This window comes from Dermacentor andersoni, chromosome 6, assembly GCF_023375885.2.
Source record: "Dermacentor andersoni chromosome 6, qqDerAnde1_hic_scaffold, whole genome shotgun sequence".
NCBI lineage: Eukaryota > Metazoa > Arthropoda > Arachnida > Ixodida > Ixodidae > Dermacentor > Dermacentor andersoni.
The window spans coordinates 163,090,988-163,115,017 of NC_092819.1; positions in this window are offsets into that span (position 1 = coordinate 163,090,988).

A 24,030-nucleotide genomic window follows, 5' to 3' on the forward strand; every position below is an offset into this window, starting at 1 on the left:
CGTCTAAAAAAATAAAAGCAAAATAAACAGACCGGGACGCGACCGACGTTTAGAGAAAAGGCAAAAGCGATGCCTGCAAGAAAGTAAATATACCACTTCTAAATCAGCCAAATTGGCAATGAGGATGTCTGCACAATAAAAAAAAAGGAAAAAGAACCGTGAGATTTCAGTGTAGCATTATTATCTATGAATTCGTAAGCTACGTTGAACACCAGCCTAGAGGACGTGTTCGAATAGATCTCCTTTTTTTTGCAGCCACGCAGTACTGTTTCCGTTTTATCACCTCTGCAGTGGCTTTCTTGATCACCGACGCCGGAATTATACGGCAGACATCCATTATCCTTGCCTTGAAATAATCTGACATCCATCTCAATCACGTAAGCACGATCTTTCCCATAACCTCAGAGAAAGAAATCGAGTGGAGAGAGGTCAGGTGACCTAGCCGGCCGATTCACAGGCACGTGCCTTACAATCTGTTGCGCATGAAAAGTCACATCCAGCCAGTTTCGTGCTCCAAAAGTACATGTTACTGGGCTAGTCGGTTGTTGTCGGCAGCTGTTGTCGGCTGCTGCTGTGTGCGGGTGCCCCATCTTGCTGACACCGCAGAAGTGGAAGACGCGACAGCGGGACTTCGCTGAGAAACTCATCCACCACTCCTTCAAGGGTCTCGTTCACTTAAAGCTATCCAATTCAGTGTCTCATCTAAGAAGATGAGACCGATTATACCACCGGCGTAAATTCCGAACTACTGATGCTGGTGCCGATTGCGCTTTACTCAGTGCAGATTGGAGTCCCTCCAATAGTCTGCATTATGTAAATTCGCCTAGGCGTTTCTGCTAAATTGGCTTCATCTCTGCGCAAGATTTTGCTCGAAAATCCGGTGACGCATTGGCTTTTGTGAGGACCCAATTTGATAAATGTAGACGCTTCTACTGGTCCCTATCTTCTAAACATTGGTGCTGGTTAAGGACGTACGGGTTAAAGGCCGTCTTTCGAATCTTCCAAACTCATGATTTGGAAATTGGTACCTGGGTGGCCATATCCCGCACGCTATCATGAGGGTTTCAGGCCATAAATGCTAAAATATCCATGCGTAGGTTAGGACACAAAGATGAAGTCCTCCACCGCTGTTTTTTGAAGCTGCCGGTTTGTCTGAGGTTGTCATAATTTCTGATGATAGTCGATGCGTTTGGTCTATCGCCACACATCCATGACTGATATATGTATATTTAGGGCCTTCCTCTAGTTGCCGTTTGCAGATCCCAAGGCAAGGATCATGTTTACCGTCTGCTCATTAGAGAAAGACATGGCGACTGGGACGAAACAAAATGCAGCTTTAAACCTTCGCACTGACGTTGTCAATTCGCTTTTGTGGTGGTATGTTTTGTGGCAAAAAAAAAAAAAGACATCCGTGCACTTTAACTACAAAAGACAACTGCTATAACAGCTTGTTTCCAACTAATACCAAACGCGACGTATTACTTCGGCCGGCGCACAGCAGCTAAAGGCTCAACCAGACGTACGCGCTCCAATGCGTCCGCACGCGCAGCGCCACGTCTGCGCGCGTACGGCGTCAGGCGCGGAGGCTGTTTCGCGTGTCGGCGCGCGGCGGCGTGGAGACCTACAACCGCTAGGATTTTTTGCGCCCGCGCCGGAAGCTGCCGCTCGCGTCAGTAGCATGACGCACGCACCTCACATGACCACGGCGAGCCAACGTCACTTCCGGAACGACTCTTCGCGCGACGTTCAGGCAAGCACGGGCAAGCTGCTTCAATACCTCCTTGTTGGCTGTGCGCGTTGAGATAGACGTTCTTCATGGCAGGTGCGGAAATCTTCAGCCGTGACGGCTGCATTAACAATGAAACTTTGATCGCCGAAGTGCAACGTCGCCAACCATTCGGGATGGCCTCGCATAAACAAGGACCGCAACCTCAAAGCGGCACTGTGGAACGAAGTGACGGCCTCCGTCCTGCCAGATGTCAACATCCAAGGTAAGCACGAGATTGTGCAGCTTCCACGTGAATAATCGTTTACTAAGCAGTCTTGCATTTCTATATGCAGTGGGACTGGAGTTGGTGCAAAAGAGGTAGAAATCGCTGCGTGACAAATTTCGCCGCATTTTCAATGACCGCATGAAGTCACAAAAGAGAGGCGCCGGCGCCGAGGATGTCGAGTCTGTCGACACTGCACGGCCATTTTTTGAGCTGTTGCTGTTTTTAAAAGACACCATGGTGACGAGACCGTAAGCTTGACATTATTTTTGTTGCGAACATTTTGCTGGCAAAAGGAAACCCACATTGATTACGTCTATGTCAGTGAGATGAGGTGCTTGTTTCTCCCTAAAGGGCAATTAACCTCATGGTAGAGCGAGATAGTAAGCCTTTTACCGGCAAATAATTTTGAGATATACTTGGCTAAGCCTACTGCTATGAACGATGGTAATGGGTATTTAAATGTAACAAATTTCAGTGTGCAATAAGTGTTTTTTGCGGTGGAGGCGTGTACAACGGAAGGGGGGCCATCCTGTGCTTGGATATGCACCAGTGGTGCAGCCAGGAATTACGAGGGAAACAGGGTCCGGCAATTAATCAGGGTAGGGGAGTGGTGGGGAGGGGCTTGTGCTCCGTGTTGCTACATCCCTCTTTTTTGGCCATGCTGATACCCACGCCTGCTCACCGAAGTAAACAAAATGAGGGGGAAAGTTGGCGATTCAACGTTTCTGCAAGCAAGCTGCAACATACAGGTGGCCTTCATTGTAAATACCACATGCCTAGGCTGTGAATTATATAGTTTTCGAAGTTATCACAGTGCAATTCCACTTGTGAACTAATGGCAAGGGTTTTCACATCTCCATGTTATAGCATGGGGTGCCGCTTCGATCGTGGTCATTACCTTAAATCATGAATATGATGTGCATGGCTATGTTTCATGTATGCTTGCCAAATTGCTGACTTATATAAGTTACTTCTAGTATGGCATTTTTACTGCGATTAGACACTTTGCAAGGAATAGATATTTTCTTTTACAGATACACTGACATGCACAAAAATATTTTGATGCACCTTTACTTATATTTTTCCTTTGCATTTCTCACTTTTGCACAATGCATTGTAATACGGATCACAGTAGTAAACGACAACTTTAACATTATGAAAGTGCTAGTATTGTTCATAACAGTTCTACAATGCGCGAGGCTATAACAATAATGAAGAGCAAGAAAAACACTGAAATGGTTTCACTTTGTTTTATTGCAATGTTACAAAACGTCACAACATAGAAAACATGCACTTTTTCTTATGTGCAGCACTTCAGGCAATTATGTAGTGCCTGCAAGCCCAAGAGAGGTGAGCCAGCAGCTGGACACAAGTGAGCCACACAGTGCGAACCAACAGCACAGTAGTGCAGAAAAAATTTTAATGGGCATTGCCCAGTTCGAAGACCAAGACTTGGATGCACAATCAGATATTTCTGATCTGTCAGGCTTGGTGTCAGTGTCACAGGTCTCGTCAGCCTCGACGTCATCCCCAGCGCCAGCAACGATGGCATCTATGACATCAGCTTCGACGTTGTCTACGGCACCAGCCTTGATGTCAGCAGCACAAGGAGCGGCTGTCCCAAGTCAGCAGGGAGCTGCTAGCCAAAGACTGCAAAACAAAGAAGAGAAGGCCAAGTGAAGACGCTCTTGTGACTGAAATGGGCGAACTGTCCAAAATCCTACAGGCTTGCCCTTTAGAGGACGAGTATTATCACATGGCCCTCAAATAGCAAAATTCTTGAGGAAAGTGCCGGAAGAACGGCAACTCGACTTTCAGATTGAGTTGCTGCAATTAATAAATATTCAGAGTGATGAAGGGTCTGTTGCACTTAACATGAAAAATGTTTTACCGGTCTTCACCAAGAATTCTATCATGTGCGAGCATCACGGAAATGTCTTGAAAACACGAGGCTCGTTTTCTAGCACCCCAGGAGATGGCACTATTTTGATATTCTCTCAGCGTTGTGCTCATACTGTCTGCGGTAACAACGCAGTTTCGTCGCATGGATTCCCTGTAACGTTCGATTGCCGCCTACTGCTTCGCCTTGAATGGCGCCAATTAACAATGCTGTTAAGTGCAGCAGAAAGGCAGTGAAGTTCATGGGCAAATGTCGTAAGACATGTTTCACTTTCATGTTATGAGTGAATCCTATGAAAGAAGGATTAACGAATGTTTCTCCAATGCTAGAATTACATTTAAGCATTGACAGCTATGCTAAGAGCAAGCAGAATTTTATCAGAAGTATTTAATGCATTTGCTGGCGTGCGCACATCTCGTACCCCCTTAACAGAAAGCAGGCTAGCGGACTGTTGCTTCAGGCTACCTTCGCGGATTTTTCTCAGTTAAATATCCCTCTCACTGTGAAGCGGATATGTTGTACAGACACAGCCGAAAGTGTGGGATATCTATATAAGCATTCTTAAAAGTGAAGAACCGTGGGAGGCAATTTTGTTTTGAAGGACAATAAGCAATTTTTCTGCATGTATATACTGGCTTTCCTGCATATAAGTAACGAAACAAATAATTCACCATAATTGATAACAGGTTCTAAAATAAGTATACCTTGTCCAGCCATTTAGAGTTAATCCAAAATGAAAGGCCACTGAAAGCAGGAGCTTTGATGTCAGGTGCGAGCGCTTATTGAATTTAAGCATAACTCTCTCAAAACGAATTGCTTATGCTATGCCTAGGCTCCAGGTTAATTTTGAGCGCCTGGAGTTCCTTAATGGCCGCCCAGTGCATAGTGCACCGGTTCTGCATTTTGCAGCCGAGAGGCAATCTCACGCACTTGGGCTTAGCAGAGCAACGCAAAAGCCAGTCCACCACCATGACGGGTAGCTCCTATAACTATAGAAACAGAATAAGGAGTCATTTCCATTTCGTGATTGGCAGTGAGCTTCTAGAATGTTTCCAAGAATATGTTTATCTATGCCATTACTCACAAGGCACCCTGATCATGAAAAGTTACACAAGAATAAAAATGCGTTAAGGCCCATATGGCAGGCATTACCAAATCATGACTGCCAGGTTACTGCTACTAATGAAACAAAAGTGTGAAAACATTGAATACTAGTGGTACTAATACAAGGAATACAAACTTGGAGGTTCATAAACAAGCGTGAGTTGATGTGAAGGACCGTACAACGAGCGATGGAACGAAAAGTTATGTCTAATATAAAGAGGAAGGCAGGCGGTGGGGTCGCTATACGAGTTGACATTAAAGGAAGAAATGGAGCTGGGCAGGCTATGCAATCTGTAGGACATACAGCCAGCAGTCTATGAAAGTTAGAGTGGGTGCCAAGGGGAACACAGTCAAGGATGACAGAAAATTAGGGGTGTGATGATGTTAGGAAATGTGAATACAAAGCCTGAAATCAGCTAGCACAAGACAGGAGTAACTAAGGATGCCGAGAGAGGGGTTCGTCCTGTAGTGGACATAAAAAATGGCTGATGATGATGATGATTCTCATTTAGCAATGATGCACTGTGGGCACAAAGGCAACAGCGACGTGAGGAGACTGTAGTAGGAAAATTATTGGACATCAGTTACACATTCTTAGCAGCGTACTGGAGATATGCATACACCTGCTCATGTTTATCACCACACCATTTGCTTAGAGGATAAAATATGCTTTCAGAATTACTTCAATATCACCATGTCCAAGTGGATCCATACAAATGTTTAATTTCTGTTCTAATCTTTGTAATAGATTCCCGAGTTATTTCTGCCACTCTAAAGATATGTACTACCTTTGGGGCAAATATTATCCCCAGACAATCAGTCTATCCTGCTTGCATATTCCCATCAAGATTGCAACGTTACATTGATAATGCACATGTTGTTCATGACCTGGAGGTACTAGGTGCCCAGCGTTAAAGGAGGTGTACGTAACACACAGAAGCATTGTTGTTACGTGACAAGACAAGTGAAGGGGCACTAGCTTCTTTTTAAAGCTTAACACAACAGAGCCTGCAGGTGTGAAGTAAATGTAACGAATAGATTTTTTTACTGTGAACCCATAAACTGTGACATGAGGCTTTGGCCTTGTAACTTTCATAGCTCACCATCACGGAATTGTTAGATGTGTCTGCTCCCGTAGCCGCTTGACAGCTACTTCTTTGGACGCCCCAGGGAGATTCCATTGCCAAGGAACCTCCCCAGCACTGCTACAAAAGTATGTTGCGAAAAGGTTCCTGGCAGCTGCCGCATTACCGAGGTAGTTCCTGCAATGTGTTGCCTTTATCGGGAAGAAGTGGGTTTCCGAGTTGTTTCCTGATGCTTGTTGGACACCTTGTCGCCACTGTCCTGCGACGAGGTTACCAAAGCTGTCCTCTGTATCGGTGAACTTGTGTGACTGTGGGTTGTGGACGGTGAGAAAATTGTGCAAAATACAAGCAGCCTTGATAACGAAGTCCACATTCTTCGGTTTCAAGTGGATGGTACGTAGCAGAATTCTCCATCTGGCCGCCGTTATCCCAAATGCGTTCTCTGCACAGCGCCGGGGGGAAAATTGAAACACGTTGAATGCCAATTTTAAAGAATACAAATACAGTTGAATCCCGCCACAACGAATACCGCTACAACGAATAATTCTTAATTCCCCGTCAGTATCTCATAGAAATTATTGCCCTAAGTTTCTCTACACAATGAGTCATTTTTGGGGAGCGTTTCCGCTTCAACGAAATTTTTACGGTCAAAATCGAAATCGAAACAATTGTTATTGGCAAAAGAGAACTTATTCGCGTGAAGAAATCCCGTGATTGTAGTTTCACCATTGTGGTATCAGTTATCAGTTCAGCACATGCCTATGACGTAGGACTGTCAATGCTATAGAAGCAGAAGTGCTCTCGAATAAAGCCCATTCGTTCCTGCCCTGGCTTCCTGCGTCGTAGTCTTTCCTTGGCCACGACAGAACAACTGGCGACAAAGATGGGATGATGCTACGATTCTGAACCAAGCACCGGTGCAGCTGTTGCGGCGCAACGAACGGCTGGGCCACCATCAAAAGGCAAGCGTTTAAAAATCGCAATCCCTGTAGCTTCGCACCGTTTCGGAAGCATGCCAGAGTTTAACCCAAGAAGCGAGGATATCAAGTCGTATTTCGAGAGGTTTGAAAATTATGTGGCACTTATCGAGGTTCAGGAGACAAAGAAGTTGAGGTTGTTCTTGAACGTAGTAGGCAGCACAGTGTACAGAGAGCTGAAGAAAATTTTAGTTCCAGACAGCCCTACTGACAAGACCTTCTCGGAAATAGTGTACTAGAACAACACTTCAGCCCCGAGTATTCAGTAATAGCCGAGCGTTGCAAGTTCAAGAAGCACACGCAGCAGGATGGAGAATGCTTCAAAGACTTCATGACGGAGCTTAAACGTCTGGAGCGTAATTGAGAGTTCAAGGCGTTTCTGAATGATGCCTTGAAAGATCGACTAGTGGTAGGCTTACGCGACCAAGAGACTCAAAGGATATTGTTCGCAACAGAAGACTTAACTTTTGAAAAGGCATGAAAGATTGCGCTCGAAAAAGAACTTGCTGCAAGGCAAACAAAGGAGCTGCATTGCCAGGCTGAACGCTCGACTGACGTAAATGTGGTAAACTAGGGAAAATGGAAACGAAATCCAGGCCGTTGGGGCGTAAAAAAGAAGGGGGGCACAAGCAGACCGTTTGTTATCGCTGCGGGAAGAGGCACAATTAAGACAGGTGCTGGTACCACAACGCGAAGTGCCGTTCATGTGGAAAGACTGGGCACCTGCAAACGATCTGCCGAGAGCGAAAAAGTTGTCCAGTGAACTATGCTGAAGCGACGGACGAAGAAGCGGATGATTCCGAGACATTTCACATGTTACTGTGCGCATGAGATGGAAAGCGAGGCTACAAAGTTTCCGTGCAGATTGAAGGGAAGCCAGTTTCTATGCTTTTGGATACGGGTGCAGCTGTCACGTCGATGCCTGAAAGTGTTTTCAGACAATGGTTTCCGCGGACTGAATGCAAGCCAACAAGGTCAGTTTTGAAAACGTATACAGGTGAGCCTGTAAAGCTGCGAGGGAAGGCGACCGTAACCGTTGAGCATAATGGCTGCATAACTGAGCTTCCATTGCATATAGTAGAGAACCAGGGTAACGCTATGCATACACTTCTAGGCCAGGATTGGCTAGAAAAGTTGCAACTTGACTGGAAAACCGTCAGTGGTGTCACAGAAAGCGCTGGTGTCAATTCTCTGCGCGAAATATTTCTGGAAGTTTTCCGCACAACACCGGGCGGGAGTAGTTTCGAATTTCTAAGCCAAAATATCCATAGAACCAAATTGTACGCCTGTGTTTTGCAAAGCCAGGTCTATGCCTTTGGCTACTAAAGAAGTAGTCAGCGAAGAACTTCGGAAGCTAGAAAGTCAAGGCGTCTTAAGAAAAGGTACCACCAGCAAGTGGGTGACTCCTATTGTACCGGTTTCGAAGCGTGGTGACGGAATCAGAATTTGCAGTGACTACAAAGTAACAATCAATCAAGTGCTAAAGACCGATTGTTACCCGCTCCCGCTTCCTGAAGATTCATACTCGATGCTAGCCGGTGGTAAGGTATGTTGTGTGCTGGATTTGTCCTCTGCGTACCAGCAAGTGCCTCTTAGTGAAGATTCTAAGCCACTGCTCACGATAAATATACATCAAGGCTTGTACAAAATTCAAAGGCTTCCATTTGGAATTGCGAGCGCACCAGCTATATTTCAGGCCATGATGGATCGAGTTCTACAAGGAATTCCCAACGTCGGGTGCTATATAGACGACGTCATCATCATGGGTAACAGCGCAGAAGATTTCTACACAGCTACCACAAGATTTCTCAAGAGACTTAGCGAGCACAACATAACGCTGAAAGAGGAAAAATGCAAGTTTTTTCGTGATTCAGTAGTCTACCAAGGCCACAAGGTTTTGAAAGAGGGCATCGATCCCACCGCTAAAAAGATAAAAGCAGTAGGAGATGCCCCAGAGCCCAGCAACATCACAGAAGTGAGGGCTTACTTGGGTCTTCTAAATTTCTATGACAAGTTTTTGCGGAATTTGGCAACTGTGGTAGCCACTATTTATCAGCTTCTTCAAAGAGATCACAAGTTTTAATTGACGCAACAGTGCAAGAAGGGCTTCGAAACAACTAAGTAAATGATTCTCAACAGTGAAGTATTAGCCTTCTAAGACGTCACAAAGCCACTCGGACTTAGTTGCGATTCTTCCGCTTACGGCTTGGGAGCAACTGCTTGGAAGGTCAGCAACGTGGCTGGCATCTTAAGCAACTTCGTGCCGGCAGACATCTACAACGCCGATGAGACCGGGTTATTCTACGAGATGTTGCCGGCCAGGACGCTCGACTTCAAGGGGCAGCACTGTCACGGCAGCAAACACAGCAAAAAAACGTGTGACAGTGCTGCTTTGCACAAACATGGATGGCTCTGACAAGCGTCCGCCATTAATCCTTGGAAAAAGTGCCAAGCCGCGCTGTTTCAATGGATCCCATAGCCTACCTGTGCAGTACAAGGCGAACAACAAGTCATGGATGACCCGAGCTATTTTCACAGAGTGCATGGTCGCATTCGACCGCGACATGAAGCGGCAGGACCGTAAAGTTTGCTTGCTTCTGGACAATTGTGGATGATAAAATTATGCCAACTAGCACAAGTTTCAGTTATCTTTCTACTATCCCTCAAATCCTGCAAAATTATAATGAATACAGTGGAATGGAAAGAAACCTTGCATAATTTTTAGAATTTATTACTGCAATAACTGCAAGGGTGGTCTTCACAAACTAAGATAATCGGTCTTGTATGTTGCTTACTTTGCCTGCTACATGTAATAGTGACATGAGGGATTGAATGCCACATACCTTGCTCGGCTTAGCCTATAGTTGAAGACCCGTCTTTCATCATCAAGCTGCCTGGCTGGTTAAGGACGAAGGAAATCCTCTCTCAGTTGAAAAGCCTCGTGGTCTACGAAGGCATATGGTGCATTTGTTGCAGAGCCAGGAAGCCAACTCAGTGATGGGATATCCAAGTCTCCTTGAGTGAGGGCACGTCCAAACTCTGAATTTTTGAATATGCCACCATCACTGAGGCGACCCTCGGCTCCCACATCGATGAGGGTGTACTTGCAGTCACTGTCGACCACAGCCATTAGGACCACAGAGAATGTGCCCTCCAATTATAAGCACAAAGCACACAATCAATACAAGTGCAATAATTGTGACAGCTGCACCAGTCTGAATAAGCACAATATCGGTATATCTCATTGAAGTGCAAAAGCAGCTGCCCATATTGTGAAGCCTAGAATCCCAGTAGAAGAGTTTGCGTAAAATTTCATCGTAATGCATGACTGAGGAAGTAAAAACATCTCACACCAAGTGCATCCATTCTCCTGTCTTTGTGATTGTTGTCTGCATGTCAGTAAACGGTTATGGCATGTGCAAAGTAATGGCAAGTTTATTGAGCGACTTGAAAGTAATCACAGTCGATAAATGGTCTCTGGCAGTAGCACTAATATAAACACTTGAAATGTTAAACGTCCTTAGTCACCTGATGCCAAGAATCAATTCTAGAGAAGTAACTTGTTAAGCTCTCACAGCTAACATCCTTTCGCAATTTTTTAAAATCTTTTTTGCACCTGTCAAATAATTCTGAGGCATCGAGCAGTCGTGCTGCTCCCCGGGATCCCTACTTTATATATGAGATTATATCTTGTGATTTATTTGTGTTTATAGCCATTGGTATATAGCAAGCTTTTGTACATTTACTGCTGTATACATTTTTAATAAAGCACTAGAATATGTTCACCTTTCTTGATTGATTGTGTAGATGTTCTTTGCCACTGTTATATGCATACGATTCGTTTTTTGTTCTTGCTGTTCGTGCTTGCTACCACCCTGTATGCTTTGTAATGTTTGTTCTCTTAGCCCCCCCCCCCCCCCCCCCCGCTATAATTCCATGAGGCGCTATGGGTAGGATGTAGTTATAATAAAATTTGGGGAATAAAATAGAAAATAAAGCCAGAAGCTTAACATTACCCCAGGGTTCTGATGAACCATTACTTTTTAATAAATTAAATTTACGAGTCATTTGTTCTGCTTTGGCACTGAGTATTTGAATATGCCTCTCCACTTGTGCAAATACCAATATTACCAGGTGATCTGAGTAATGTGCTCGTCTGGTCAAATGCAAGTAAACAAAGGTAATGCTACCTTGTAGTTGAAGTAGACGCTGCCAGAGTTAGGAGGGCTAACAATGGCAATGTGTTTGCCGTCCACAGCACCTAGGCAGTTCGGGAACTGCCACCACATCGAAAAGCTCTGGGCTATCTTCTCCCACTCAGCTCTGCTGGGTACCTAAAAGAGTTGCACAGAATCATCAGTGCTCCACTACACCACACAGTAGCTGATTTGATGTCTGCAAATATGGGATGCTGTTTTGAAATATGATCTTAAAAGCTCGCATGATACATGGGAATGATTTGAGGGGAATACGGCAAAGTTGCTTGCAAGTCATATTCAGAAGAAACAGTTTCGAGAAATTTTTTGTGCAGGGGCTAAGGCAAAAAAAATTCATGTGAGCACTTTTCTAAGTTACCATTCATGAAATAGCATGGTGGTGACAGGCGTACTCACTCTTACAAGCCACTCAGTGGATGCAAGGGCAGTGAATTCGCAATTCGCAGCTGAGTATGTGTACGGGGTGATCATTTTAAGTGTTCCGGAATTTTTAAAAATCGTCTGTGGAAGATAGAATTCTTGTCCTTGAGCTGGATTATTCGAAGAGGCAGACGTTACTAGCATGAAAACACATATTCAACTTATTAAGAAAAACTTACAAGTTAACTTCCTATCTTTACGGCACATATTGCAAGTTATGAAATGTGCTGGTGATTTTAAGACATATCCTTTCAAAGTTAATCACTCGGATGACAGCAGTTTCGAGAAATTATTTCCAAAGTGTGGGACGAAATACATTGGAGTTTCAGTTACTTTTGCGCGGAAGAGTGCAATCTTATGGCGAGTTTGATGGGACATATCTCTAAACTGGTCTCATTCTGAAAATTAACTCACAGTGTACACACCTTCCAAACTCACCAGAGACAATTAGTAAATTGCCATATGTGGTGTAAATTAATTGAGAAGTGGAATAGCGAATTTTGACTTCTCATGCAAGTAATGTCCGCCTCTCAATAATCCAGCTCAAGCACTAGAATTATGTTATCTACACCAGGCGACATTTGAAAATCCCAGGAAACTTAAAAATATTCTGCCCATGTTTTGGTGAAGCACACAACAAACAGCACATCTCAGACGCATTATGAAAGCATTCGCTTACCTTCATATAGTGATCCTTCAGTCGTGCCCAGAGGGACCGACATGTGACGTGCATGCACATCCGTGCAGTTTCAATGCCAACACGATGTGCAAGTGCGACTTTACAGATATCTTGGCCAGATGCCAGGTAACTGTAACACAGAGAAACAAAATCATAAAACATGTTTTTGAATATTTAGTTCCATTTATTACCACAATAATTGAGAATGTTTCTTTTTTGAAGTGCTGCTACCATTACAATCTTTAGGTGCCACTTTCTTTCGTGAACATAGAACAAAAGTGCTCTCGTAAAAGTGCCTAGTATAGACTAATATGGTACTGCAAGTTGAGTAATTTTTGGATGGATACAATTTTCTTGTACGTCCGGCAAGGTTTAACGCGACCCGGGCTCAGGTCTCCCACGGAGGAACGTCAAGGCCCCGCCTCAACGCCGCCTCACGGGCTTGCTGGACTGCCCACATCTGGATTCCGAGGTCTGAGCTGCGCAGAGCGGCGGCCCACCTCGACGACAGGGTCTCCGGAGTAACTGCCATCCCTCCTATAACTACATTGCACTCCCACAGCATGTGTTTGAGTGTTGCTGGTCCTTCCTGGCACAATTTGCACGTGTCGTCCAGATGCTTATCTGGGAAGATACGTTTCAGACGGAATGGATTAGGGAAAGTGTTCGTCTGGAGCAGCGTTGCCAGATTGGAAAGTCGGCAAGACACCAGAAACTCGCAAAAATTTCCCCAGATTTCACCAGAAAATAAAATTGCTATAAAATGCACAAAAATGACCAAGAATTAACATTCGTCAAGCACTCATCTTATGATTTATATAAAATCACGATGAGAAGCCTTTAATTATCCCTTGGAGCATCGTAGACGCCTGAACGAAACCTGCGTAGCATATCGTCTGTGATAGTGAACTTCACGCAACACCCCTCTCTGGAGGCCAACGTTGTGCGAATTCGTGCAATGGAATGCAAAGTTTTCAGCGACATCTTGCTCCTGTACTTCGTCTTAACACACGTGACCTGACTGAAGACACGCTCCACCACTGCATTCGACACTGGGCAAGAAAGACATGCCAGTGCAACAATGCAAGTTCCTGGTAGGGCTTTTCCCACATGGCATTTTTAAACTTGAAAATTCTAGCCCAGAATGTTGCAGAATCCTCAGGAAGTTTCCCGTCGAAGACGGCCTGTGCAACAAGTTTTTGTGACAGCGAAACGAGCGGAGCGTCAGCACGTGTGTTGGCTGGCCACTTGACGCATTGCCGGTGGCTCGGCGTTGCTCTTCCCGTGCTTCCCACGGTAAATTCATTCCTCCACTAGAACAGCCGGTGCCGTCTATTGAAACGACTTATAACTATACGTGCGTTGAAACCTAGCGCTAGCCCATCACACGCTAGCACAAACCTTAGCTACAGTAAGCTTTATATATAGTTCACTGTACCCTAGCAGTAGCACAGCAACACAGGGATTTCATGAGGAATAAACAAATACAAATATAGGCCTTAGAATCGTGGCGGCCGCAGGCGCTACCTTGTGTTAAATGTTTGCATGAGCAGCGCGGGTAGACGGTAATTTCGGTAGAGTGGTTTTCCCCAGATATCCCCAGATTTTGTCTGGTGTAGTAGTTTGGCCTGGCCACCAGGAGCTCTACATTTTCACCAGGTTTCCGAAATCTGGTGGCCAATTTCACCAGATGGCAACGCTGGTCTGGAGTCGCCAGGCGACGGCCTGCCTCCTGTTCAATTAGGGACTCGGTGGTGGGGATATTCTTCTGGCGTTCAAATATGCACTGCCTATGTCGTTGTATCTGGTGAGCCTGTCCCGTTCTGCTCGAGAAGCGTTCGCTATTGTGCGAGAGGCGTTGCCCTCTTCGGCGCGGCGGGTCATGTCTCGCGCCGTCCGGTGCGCCGTCTCGTTTAGGTTCGGAAGCGCGTCGCCTTCCGTGGTGACGTGCGCGGGGAACCATATGATCTTCGAGCTCGCTGTTTTGGATCTGCCCGCTTTGGCCAGAATGGACAGGGCTTCCTTGGAAATTTGACCTTTGGCATAATTCTGTACTGCCGTTTGCGAGTCACTTAGTACGACTTCGCATTCCTGTTCTGTGAGGGCCAGCGCAATCGCTACTTCCTCCTCTATTTCCGAGTGTTTGGTGTATACACTGCATGTGGTTCTGATTTTTGACTCTGCGTCTATGACAACGGCGGCGTATGTTTGGCCGTTCGCATATTCGGCTGCGTCGACAAAGCGCGCGTTTCTCTTCCTGCCGAATGAACGGAGCAGAGCCTCGGCTCTTGCCTTTCTTCTACCTCGGTTGTAATCGGGGTGCACATTTCTTGGGATGGTTGCCACCGTAATGGTCTCTCTGATTTTGTTGGGGATTTGCATTTTCTGGCCGTGCTGGTTGTGGTACGTTATGCCGAGCGTGTTCATAATGTGTCTTCCCGTCGTGGTGGTCGACAGGCGTTCGAGCTGCGAGATGCGTTGTGCTTCGGCTATTTCTTCTATGGTGTTGTATATGCCCAGCTGAGTCAGGAGCTCCGTGCTCGTCGATTCCGGTAGGCCCAGGGCTATCTTGTACGTTTTCCTTTGAGCGTGTTAATCTTGTTCTTTTCCGCGACGTACCAGTTGTGGTAGGCGGCTACATAGGCGATGTGGCTGACAACGAATGAGTGGATCAGTCGAATGACGTTGTCTTCCTTCATGCCCCCGTGTCTATTGGTTATTCTCTTTATGAGTCTCGTGGCGCTGATGACTTTGCCTTCGATCTTCCTCACGGTTTCACCGTTAGCTCCGTTGGCCTCAATGATCATTCCGAGGATATTGATCTTGTTTACTTCGTGGATTGCGTTTCCGTCTTGGGTCTACAGGCCAATTTCCTCGTACTCCCGGGGTCCTGTATAGCTCTTTGGTGGCATGCCTCTGCGCGTGGGCCGGTAAAGGAGTTGTTCGGACTTGCTCGGGGAGCATTTGTGGCCCGTTCCTTGGAGGTACTCTTCCACTTTGTGAATGGCCGTTTGTAGTGCGTGTTCACTTTGCCCATCACTGCCGCGGTCTGCCCATATCGTTATATTGTCTGCGTGTATATAGCGTGGTGGATTCCTTCGATTTCGCGTAGTTTGCTGGGGAGACCCAGCATGACTAAGTTGAAAAGGAGCGGAGATATAACTGAGCCCTGGGGGGTACCTGCACTTCCCTGGGTTCGTTCTTGGGACTCGAGGTCGCCAACCGTGAGGGTGGCTTTGCGATCGTTCAGAAAGTCCCTCACGTAGTTGCAGGACCTTTCCCCCAGGTTCAGATTAGACACTTGTTTAAGGATCGACTCGTGAGCGACGTTGTCGAATGCTTTCTCCAGGTCTAGTCCTAGGATGGCTCTGGTGTTTCTTGTCTTGTCGTCAAGGATCTGGTTCTTTAGTTGTAACATGACGTCCTGCGTGGACAGGCGGGATCGGAAGCCTATCATGGTGTGGGGGTAGGCTTCCGTCTCTTCTAGATGGCTGTTGATACGGTTCAGGAAGGCGTGTTCCAAGACCTTACCCACGCACGACGTGAGAGATTGGGCGTAGGTTCTCCAAACTCAACGGCTTTCCGTGCTTGGGTATGAGGATAGCCTTTGACCTCTTCCACTGCTCTGGGATGCGGCCTTCTCTCCAGCACTTGTTCATATAGCCCGTGAGTTTGGTAACAGATTTGTCGTCCAGGTTTTTGAGCGTTTTGTTGTTAACCCTGTCCAGTCCTGGGGCTGACTTGCTGTTGAGTCCTTGGAGTGCCGTTCTGATTTCCGCCTCACTGAAGTCTTCATCTAACTTGGGACTATGACTGCCAGTGTACCGGCCGTGCTCGACCGTCGGTCGTTGCGGGAGGTATTTGTCGCAGAGTTTCATGACAATTTGCTTCTCGCTCACCGCCCCTTTTTTCTTTGTGCAGAAGTCTCTGCATGTCGGCTCTTTGCTTGGATTTGCACTGGGTTTCGCCCAGCAGGTGCCTCAGCAGTCGCCACGTATTTCCGTTGTGGAGTTGGCCATCCGCGGCATTGCAGACTTCGTCCCACTGTTGCTTGCTCAAGGTGTTGCAGTGCTCTTCGATTTGTTTGTTTAAGTCGGCTATCTTTTTTCTCAGCTTTCGATTGAACTGCTGGCCTTGCCATCTTGGCTTCCCAGAGGTGGGCGAGGCGACTGTCCATCTGCTCCGTCAGGAAATCGGGAGTGATGGTTTGCGTGGCCTCCCCGACATCCCTGGTCAAGTCTGCGATCCATCTGTCAATGTCACCGATTGGCTCGTCGTCTTGCCTGATATCCCGGTGCTTGCGGAACTTGTCCCAGTCTGTCCATTTGAAGCTTTTGACTGGGAGGGTGGTCCCGCTCGGGGGATCGTGATCTCGATGATCATGTGGTCGCTACCTAGGTCTTCTAGGGTGTTTCTCCAGGTAGCCCTCTCGATGTTTTTGACCATTGTTAAGTCCGGTGTGGTATCTCTTGCAACCGAATTGCCCATACGCGTTGGGGCGCTGGAATCCGTGATGAGCGTGTATTCCAAGTCTTGCGAGTCCTGCCATAACTGTTTGCCCTTGGTTGTGGTGTGGCCGTATCCCCAGGCATGGCACGGCGCGTGGAAGTCCCCAGCCACTATTAGCAGGCTCAAGCCGGCGAGCTCGGCTGCCTTTTTGAGCAGGGAGAGAAAACGCTGCCGTCTTTTGGATGGGCTACTGTATATGTTCAATACGAAGATGCTATTCTTTTGCGTTCTGTTAGGAATAATTTCTATCATTATATGCTCGGCCTGCGGGCCTTTAATCTCATGTTCAATGGGTACTAGACCCTTTCTGATTAGTGTGGCGATGCCCCTATCGTTTTGGAATTTAGGGACGAGGGCGTGGTAGTCCGGGATGTTGGCCGACGCGCCCACGGTTTCTTGTAGCATTATCACATCGGGTTTGGGTTGGATGTTTCTTACGTATTGTTGTAGGACAGGTTTTTTCCCGGCTATACCTCTGCAGTTCCACTGCCAGACCAATAACTCTTTATCGTGTCTGGCCATCCTGGAGTCTTGAATAAGAAGCTGTTGAAAAACTGGAGCGGTGCACGGGGGGCGGTGCCACCATGGGAACGTCTGAGATTACGGGATTTATATTATGAGTTCCCATGTTTGGCTGTGGTGATTGCGACAGAGACGGTGCCCACATCGCACATTCTTCGAGCTTGACCACCCTGGTTGTGAGGCCGGATATGGCGGAAGACAGATTGCCGATTGCACTTTGTAGTTCGGTAAGCATGGCTTTTATTTCCGATCTCGCCTGTTCGGCGCGGCTTTAATGTCGATCACGATGTTATTCTTTATTTCCTTTATCTCGTTCTCGCTAACTCAGAGGGAACCTGTTCGAGGGCGCTGCTTTATGATCCGCGTGGAAGCGCAGTCACGTGGTATTCTCCATATTTCGCGGGGTTTATTCATCAGTCTGAAAAAATTACTACGAAATTAGTACGTCGCTGAAGGTACCGCAGTTATATCTGCCTTGGCTGTGCCTTCAAATGCCTCATTAACACTTTCATAATTAGGCTAGTACGTCGCGACTTAGATAATTACACACAATTACCTAATGAAATCTCAGTAACGAAACAATTACTGGTAGTTACTCTGGTGTACTGTGAACAATATGCACTAGGTTTTTTTTTCAGTAACGCAGTTGCTCTTTTTTTTAAATCTTGCTGCATGATAGCTAATTTGGACAGCCTGTATATATTTGAGAACTTTGCATGCAACTGACGATGTTTCCATTCCTTATAAATGTTCTAAATAATTAGAAGAGATCTCTTTATGACTCGTTAGCACTGCTTACTGGAAAGAGAAGCAATACTGAAACACATAACATTTACGTGAATTTCACACGCCATTGATAAACGTCTCGGCCGACGGGGTCACTGTAGTCTATAGGTTTTTCTCGTGGGCAAAAAAGCACGCAATTTGAATCGTGGTGAGCATACAGCAACATATTCATTCTCTAAGCATAGGTTATCAATACCTTTAGGAATGTAATTTTAATTGGCTACCTCCATCTCTTTCCAAAATATAATAAAGTTTGTCCTGCGCGTATATTTAAATATATTGTGTGTGTGCATGGTGTTTACAGTGGAAATTTAAAACAATGTTGAAGTGAGAAAATACGGATTAGGAAGCCGCCACTAGTGCTTCTAATGCGTGTGTCCTGCTTTTGTGAGAATTAGCAGAAGTAAAGCGAAAGTAGGAACTAAAAGCCGTGGATGTCCACGCCAACAGCCGCCTAGTAAAACTTCAAGTGAAAAGGTCAAGGAAAGTCAAAAGAAACCTCAAATTATGTGGGTGACAAAGCTCTGGTAATGGTACTTTAGTGCGTGTGGGGGGTGGGGGGAGGGCTTCGGCATCGCCCGGGGGGGGGCTAAGCAATCCCCCCCCGGCACACTCTGGAAGGGGCTCGGTCCCCGGAGCCCCCCGTAGTCGGCGCCTATGTTTCTGTGAGTCACAATTATTGACTTTCTACTAAAACAGCACGCAAAAAGCTGTTTTATGCGAAGCATATTAACGTAGGTTTCGGGCCGTCGCGCGACGCCCGGCGGTGGCCACCATTGACCCTGAAGTGGGGTCACGTAACATGACGTCACGTGATGACGTCACACAGGCTGCAGATGGGGCCTCTTATCGCGCCGTCGGTCGCCTCCCGGCGGTGGCCACCATTGACCTTCAAGTGACCTTCAAGTAGGGCACGTGACGTGACCTCGTGATGACGTCACACCGGCTGCAGATGGGGCCTCATATCGCGCCGTCGGTCGCCTCCCGGCGGTGGCCACCATTGACCCTGAAGTGAGATCACATGATGTGACGTCACGTGATGACGTCACACCGGCTGCAGATGGGGCCTCATATCGCGCCGTCGGACGTCGCCCGGCGGAGGCCTCCACGCTTCGGTTCGCGCCGTCGCGCGCGACGCGGCGGCGCTTCGCATCCACTGGGCTTAACCTTGATAAGCCTCCAATTTTTTTAGTTTTATTATAGCACATATACATGCTTTGTTTAATTCTGACAGCTTGTTATTCCATGTACAGTTATATGAAATGTAAAAAAGTATCAGCGGGCCGCTAGAGTTTGAGGACAGACGACAGGATTCGGCGCCCGCTCTGGAACAGTTTGCCGCCTGTTCTTGCTTTTCTTCGCTTGGTTATGCTTTGTAAGTAAACTTCATTGGAACATGTAATATGGGCGAAGTAAAACCTTTTAATAACTTTAGAAACGCCTTATTTGTGTGGCTTTATCCATGTTTTAGACGAAACCTCTTACAATACCAGCCAACACAAGCCTCGCAGACACACAGTGTGTGTTCCAATTCTGGCCAGCATCGGAGACAGCCTACGTAGACAGCTAAGAAAACACGGAGACAGCTTTGACGCCATGTAATGAAACGCTTTTCTAGCCGTCTGGAAGACGTACAGAAGACGCGTCTGCGACGTAACGCCACCTCGCGGCGACAAGAAAAATATGAGAAAAGCCCAAATTATTTCTGTATTTTAAATCTTTGAGCCTGAAAACCTATGAAAAACATATTGTAGTTTACATTAAAGGCGTAGGGGAGCGTGTCTACGTTTTCTTGTGCGCAGACAACCTTCCTGTCGGCTTTCCAAACGTCCTGCTCAGCCGCCATCTTGTTTGGACAGGAAAGTAGCCTGCATTCTTTTTGACTTCGATGCTGCCTTCGCGAAACTGTCTACTTTGACGTCTTCGTGAGAATTGCAGCAAGACTTAAGATGGCGGCTGTCCAATTAGCTGTCTACTTTGCCGGCTACGGCGAGTATTAGAACACAGCCACAATACCGTCAACAGCACAGCGCCCCTTAGGAAACGCCCATAGACGTTGGCACCAGATTTCCCTCTAGGTGAAATCTGGTGAGAAACTCTATGGAATCGTCCTCCTCGTCTCTTCATCTGCGCTTACTGCAGTGATTGGCTATAGAAAGAAAAGCCAACTTTTCCTGCACTAAACCATACAAAGACGGTTTCATTAAATGTCATGAATCTTTTCTTTTTCTACTGAGCTTGAGCTTACTTTTGGCAGGCGCCTTAGCAGGTGGGAAGCATCAAATTGATATATAATGACGGCCTCTTACGGTTGAAGAAGCCAAGCGTGGACGTTTTTGGGACCTTTCCTCTGTAGAGTTATACTAACTCATTACTGAATATACATGGTGTCATCACACGCTACGTCGATGCAGTGGTCATGCTAATTAACAGGCAACAAAGCAGAATATGTATTAATAATTGTTTACTGCAGTTTACCCGTTAGCATTCACAAGCATTACTGTTAAAAATCTCCGACGCGCGTACATAAAGGTTCAAGGAAATTCCCAGTGATAACAGCCCACTATAGTTCAATAAACATTGTCCGTAGACACTCAAGTTCCCGAAGTTCCTCCCAAACTTGATTCGAGCATCGTTATGCAGCTTTTCCAAGCGTTGACTTGTTTTCGTCGCTGCGCCCCACGCTGCGCGCACTTGAGCGCCCTTGTCGAGATCGTGGCAGGCACGTATCACTGCTGAAAGAGCCGGCACGGTAGCTGAGCGGTGAGGTAGTCGCCAGGGATGCAGCGGAAGGCGTCCGTGAAGGCTGGCATGTTTCGCAGGGGCAAGTTGACCAGCGCGGCAGAAGGCAGCCGTCGCCCAAGGAGCAGCTCGCGGCGCATCCGCTCGTCACCCGCGTTTTCGTCTGCTCGGCGTTCGCAGTGGTCTAGGGCGTAGTAGACGAAGAAGAGTTGCGTCGAGGTCATGTCGGCCAGGTTCGCGTACCGCGCGTCCAGCTTCCACACACGCCCAGCCGCCGACAGCTCGCGGAATGAGTGCAGACCAAGCTCGATGGCGAGCGTCTGCTCCAGCAGCCAGCGACGTAGCCAGTTATTGCGGCTGCTGCCTTCTGGCGCCGCCCACTGGCGCCATTCACCGAGGGTCACGCATGCCAGTAGACTACGCGAATTGCGTTCGCACTGCTCGGTGAGCGGCAGGCTATGGTCGTACAAGGATTTGGCGTGCAATACCGGCACCAGCGCGGCGTATAGCCGCACGGCGACGCGGGCCAGGTGGAAGGCAAACAGCAGGCTTCCGTTTACTGGTACAGATCCATTGATGAGACCTGGTGGAACCCGCACCACGCGCCCGGAGGGAAGGTCGAGGGTGGGCCACGTTCCCAGAGGAAGCGCCCGTCGCCACCAGGATGTGAGAGACTGTAGTGGGCGCCGCCGGAAAACCTCTACCAGGGCTGCAATGGGAGTCCGCAGGACGCGCACGTCACTGGCCGAACAGGGTACGTCGCTCTTGGCGCCTCCAATAAAGCTGGCGTCGATGCGCAACAGGCGGAGCCTCTGGGCGACGATAGTGCTGGACAGAGCGTCCAGCCAAGGAAGCCTGGGGAGAGCGCGAAGCAGTACAGTTTCCAGATCGGAAAGCCAGTGGCGCCGTAAAGCCGCCGTACTCGAAGGAGGCTGGGCCAGTGCTTTGAAGAAGCAGCTGGGCGCTGCCCGCTCCAGGGCGCGCAGGCACAGACTGAGAGCTTCGGGCTTCTCGGAGCGCCCGGCAGTCTCCAGGAACGACAGTCGTCGCAGGGAGCTCATGCTGTCGGGCAGGAACGCGGCGAGACGAACCAAAGCGCGCAGAACGAGGTGGTTAAGTATCGCTTGTGTCGACAGAAGCCCGAGGGCGCCGGGAAGAGCTTTCGCGAACCTTGAGTCGAGCAAGAGTACACGGGCGTCCCCTTCTAGGTGCTCGGCGTTCGTACCATTGCTTGGTATGGCACGGTTGATGAGCTTGCGGAAGCCTCCGTCCACTTCTGAAAGGTTCGAAACTTCAGCCTCATCGCGAGTGACCGAAGGGTAAAGCACTTCCAACGCCTCTAATACGAGTATCACGTCGTTTGCGAATCGATCGACATCCGAAACATCGATAACATCGAATAGGTGCAAGGCTTCTTTTATAGAAGAACGTACAAGCTGCGTCTCGGCGACATCACTTCGAGGGAAATGCAGCGGTTCGGGTAAATCGATGGCAATAAGAGCTCGACGGTCGTCATTAGGATCCCTGGCTGGAAAAATGTCGACTAGCGCCGCGAGCCCCAAGTCTCGCAGGAGGTCCCCAGCTAGCGTCCAGACGTCTTCGCGTGATCGTCTCGAGTAAGGCCGCAAAGGCCACTCGTCAATATTCCATTGCCTAAAGAGCTTGCGCAGTTCAGCCATGGCTGAGGCTGCCAGTGGATGGTCGTTGCACGCTTGGAGGAGAGCTTGCACTGGCCTCACACTTTCAGGATTACTCGTAACAAACTTGACGGATTCCTCTTCCATGTCTGCCTCAATAATGGCGTCTCGGGACCAGAATCTTCTCGAAGACGAATTTATGGCAGCGGGCTCTGGTGACCATCGCCCGCAGACATATTTATAGAAATTTGTGCAAGGGTGCGTGTCTTCACTCAGGAGCGAGCTCAAGTACGCTCCTTCCCGAAGACACGGTTCCGTGTCACATAGGTAGACACGTGATGCACTGGTGGGTTTACTGAGAACGGTCGTGAAGAAATCGCTGCTGGTATACTCGCTTGCTTCACTGGTGTAGCCATTGCTTGTTGCTGCTAAGACGGAGATCACGATGATTGTCAGCCAAAGAATGAGGATACCCGCTACAATAAGCAATAAGGCTCTGCCAGAGAAAACAGTTACGGGTACCGGAGGTGATTCGACAGCTCGAGCCTGACCAGGGGGTGGCGGTGATACAAACCGCCGCCGTGCTGCTGACTCTTCAGTGGCTGGCGCGTCACCTGAATCCTTTTTCACATTTTCCGTCATTTGATACGAGCTAGCTAGGTTGCTCACGACCACCAGATCGGAGAATGCACTCCCTCCTCCTTGACCATCGTCCAACTTGTTGTCTGCCTCTGTCGCAACGACTACGGGCGGCACTGAGCTGGCCACGTCATTTCCAACCTCCTTAGACATTGCCGTTTCCTGGCGAGCTTCACTTTTCGTAGCTACTGCTGCTGGTTCTTCTGCTGCCGTTGCATACAGACCGGAACTTAGTGCGCCCGAGCTCCGCGCCAGTGACGCAGCCTTGGCGATAAGTGCCTCTTCTGTCCACGTCTGAGCGTCATGGTGGATAGGTTCGCCTGTCTCCCGCGCTACCCACTCACCGTCTTCTATAGAGGACATCAGAAGCACGGTAGACTTTCTACCCGCTGTTCGGCTTTCAGGGTTCACGGATTTTGGCTTTTCACTCGCAGGGCTTCTCGCGTCAAGTTCCTCGGCACCGCCCGACAGCCCGTGAGACGCGGAGGGAGAGAACATACGACGATCTTCCAGTTTCTCACTCTTTCCCGGCGTCACATTTGAGCCTTCGGCTGATTTAGAAGCTTGCGTGGGCACGTGCTTGTTTAAGTGAGCAAACTGATCTTGTTTATCCTGATTTCCATCGTATTGGAGGGCTACCGACGATGCTTTCGTCGAAGATTTGCGAGCGTGACGCAAAGATGGCGTGCTTGTTTCCCGGATAGCGTGGGCGGACCGTGTCACAGTTTCGCTGTAACCGCGTTCTGGCGGCGAATGCACGAAGTCACTTTCCCACGCGAACTCCTTCGCGAATGAGATATCAAGGCCACTGTGATGGGA